Below are 3931 nucleotides of genomic sequence, written 5' to 3'. Positions count from 1 at the left end.
TCCACACAACATGGCGGATAATGAATAAACGAAGAGACACAAACCGCTGCGTCTCTTCGCGCCGCCATGTCTGAATGACGGTCCTCCTCCTGCCTCATCCCGAGTTTACAGTGACAACTCAGAGTCTACTAAACTAAACACCATAACGCAATATATATTTAAAAAAAAGTACAACATCCAAAAAAACTCGACCATCAGATAATTCAGGTAACAACAGTAAGTGTTGACAAGTAAAACGTCGGACATTTACCTTCAGACAGAGAAAATCATCTGCGCCACAAACGTCGGTCAAAGTGAAAGTAAAATTTCAGCAACCGTGGGATGGTGTGATGGGGATTCCAACTCTTTTATGAGAGCCGGTTCTCATGGCTCGGCTCACTAAAAAGAGCTCTTTCGGCTCCCAAATGGCGCCTCAGATTTTTTTTTTTTTTTTTTTTTTTTTTGCTGCTTAAATTAATTTATTACCAAAATAATGTAAAATTATGTGTAAAATGAATTACTAATGTACAAAACATATATTTATATGGCTTATTATGCTCAACATGGAACAGGGCTCAAAGTACAAAAACAAATATCGGTCAATTTGACAAAAAGATCCCATTTCTGATTTTATGTACAATATTTGTAAATTTTCAACTATTTACAGTGAAACAGTTCAGCATCCAGGTAACAGTTTTAGCTAGCACATGAAGAAAAACCGAATGCCTCAGATTTGGGGGACTGAACCTGTTTCTCTTTTTGTGTGCTTTTCTGTAACTTTTCTGTTACTTTTCACATGTGACTTGAACAGAAAACCGGCTCCCTGGCAGGAGTCGGCTCCGATCGTTCACTTTAAATAGCTGGCTCTAAGAGCCGTTTCATTCGAGACCGACACATCACTAGTACCAGTACTGGTAACTCTCTACGGAAAGTCCCTGGGTGTGTTTTTGAGAAAGAGTCACTGACTGGTCTGAAAGGTCCCTGAGCTGGCGGCAGTGGGCAAAGCGCTTGTCTGAGGCGCTTTGGCTTTGTTAGGCACCACCTCTTCATTCACTATTTCTGTGTTTTCTTTGTTTTTTTCTGTTAGTTTTTGTGTGACCTAGCTCTGTCGTGTTTTTCCATTTTTTTGTGACCGAAGTGAAATTGGTTTTATATTCGACATTCGCGTCTTTATTGCCGTTTCTAACCTTAATAGCGTCATGAAAACTGCACCATTTTCTTCCAGCTTGGCATTATTTTGTAGAAATAAGTAAGCCAGACATTTCACAGCTCACATCAAGTCAGTATCCTCAGTGGTTGGGGCGAAAACTCAAAGAGACAACGTTGAATGTCCTTCCGAGTGCCGTATCGCATACGGAGCGTTTAGGGACCATCGCCAAATTTCAACTTCGGATTTTTCACTTCGAAAAATAATAATAATAATAATAAATAGATAAATTAATAATGGCAACAACACACAAATAGTCAAAACTCACTCAGAATGTTTTTATTCATATAATAAAAAATAATTTGAACATATTACAGACATAATGAGTGTTCATTGGGAATGTTTTATGCATATTACTTACTGGAATTCCAACCTATCGACACCAATCTACTTCCTATCTGTCCTTAGAGTCAGTTTTGATATTTCACAACCATTAACTCCCAGAAAAATGCAGTTTAAAACATCCCAGAAACAATGACGTGCATTGGGCATGTTTTATGCATATTACTTGATTTTATTTTGAAATAGCTCACTGGAATTTAAACCTACCAACACCAATCCACTTCCTATCTGTTCTTAGGGTCAGTTTTGATATTTCACAACCATTAACTCCCAGAAAAATGCAGTCTAATTCATCCCAGAAACAATGACTGTTCATTGGGCATGTGTATGCATATTACTTGATTTTATTTTGAAATAGCTCACTGGAATTTCAACGTATCCACACCAATCTACTTCCTATCTGTTCTTAAGGTCAGTTTTGATCTTTCACAACCATTATCTTCCAGAAAAATACACTTTAATACATCCCAGAAACAATGACTGTTCATTGGACATGCTGTATGCATATCTCTTGATATTATTTTGAAATACCTCACTGGAATTGAAACTTATCAACAACAATCTACTTCTTATCTGTTCTTAAGCTCATTATAGATATTCCACAACCATTATCTCCTAGAAAAATACACTTTAATACATCCCAGAAACAATTGACTTGCATTGGGCATGCTTTATGCATATTTCTTCATTTTATTTTGAAATAGCTCACTGGAATTTCAACCTACCAACACCAATCCACTTCCTATCTGTTCTTGGGGTCAGTTTTGATATTTCACAACCATTAACTCCCAGAAAAATGCAGTCTAATTCATCCCAGAAACAATGAGTGATCATTGGGCATGTTTTATGAATATTACTTGATTTTATTTTGAAATAGCTCACTGGAATTTCAACCTATCCACACCAATCTACTTCCTATCTGTTCTTAAGGTCAGTTTTGATCTTTCACAACCATTATCTCCTAGAAAAATACAGTTTAATACATCCCAGAAACAATTGACTTGCATTGGACATGCTTTATGCTTATTTCTTCATTTTATTTTGAAATAGCTCACTGGAATTTCAACCTACCAACACCAATCCACTTCCTATCTGTTCTTAGGGTCAGTTTTGATATTTCACAACCATTAACTCCCAGAAAAATGCAGTCTAATTCATCCCAGAAACAATGACTGTTCATTGGGCATGTGTATGCATATTACTTGATTTTATTTTGAAATAGCTCACTGGAATTTCAACCTATCCACACCAATCTACTTCCTATCTGTTCTTAAGGTCAGTTTTGATCTTTCACAACCATTATCTCCTAGAAAAATACAGTTTAATACATCCCAGATGTACTTGTAATGTATGTTGTAATATCTATGTTGCAAGAGTTGCTGACAGTGTACTTTAGTCACATATAAAACAAAATTTATTCTACCAAAAAATTTTGCGTGTGTGAAAATGTTTGATGTTTATTTCTTGAATGATGTTTTGCTGTTTGCACTTAAAAAATAAATGACAAGATCATACACATATTGTACTGTTTTTCAACAAAGAAATATGCTTAAAACATGCACAACTGTATTTTTCTGGGAGATAATGGTTGTGAAATATCTGTAAAGAGCTTAAGAACAGATATGAGGTAGATTGGTGTTGATAAATTTAAATTCCAGTGAGCTATTTCAAAATAAAATCAAAAAATATGCATAAAACATGTCCAATGCAAGTCAATTGTTTCTGGGATGTTTTAAACTGCATTTTTCTGGAAGATAATGGTTGTGAAACATCTGTAAAGAGCTTAAGAACAGATAAGAAGTAGATTGGTGTTGATAAGTTTAAATTCCAGTGAGCTATTTCAAAATAATATCAAAAAATATGCATAACGCATGTCCAATGCAAGTCAGTTGTTTCTGGGATGTATTAAACTGCATTTTTCTGGGAGATAATGATTGTGAAATATCAAAACTGACCTTAAGAACAGATAAGAAGCAGATTGGTGTTGATAAGTTTAAATTCCAGTGAGCTATTTCAAAATAAAATCAAGAAACATGCCCAACAAACAGTTAATATGTCTGGGATGTATTAAAGTGTATTTTTTCTAGGAGATAATGGTTGTGAAATATCTATAATGAGCTTAAAGACAGATAAGAAGTAGATTGGTGTGGATAGGTTGAAATTCCAGTGAGCTATTTCAAAATAAAATCAAGTAATATGCATAAAACATGTCCAATGCACGTTATTATTTCTGGGATGAATTAGACAGCATTTTTCTGGGAGTTAATGGTTGTGAAATATCTATAATGAGCTCAAGAACAGATAAGAAGTAGATTGGTGTTGATAAGTTTAAATTCCAGTGAGCTATTTCAAAATAATATCAAAAAATATGCATAACGCATGTCCAATGCAAGTCAGTTGTTT

The sequence above is a fragment of the Toxotes jaculatrix genome, chromosome 10, assembly GCF_017976425.1.
Source record: "Toxotes jaculatrix isolate fToxJac2 chromosome 10, fToxJac2.pri, whole genome shotgun sequence".
Lineage (NCBI taxonomy): Eukaryota > Metazoa > Chordata > Actinopteri > Toxotidae > Toxotes > Toxotes jaculatrix.
Note: the sequence above shows the minus strand (reverse complement) of the source record.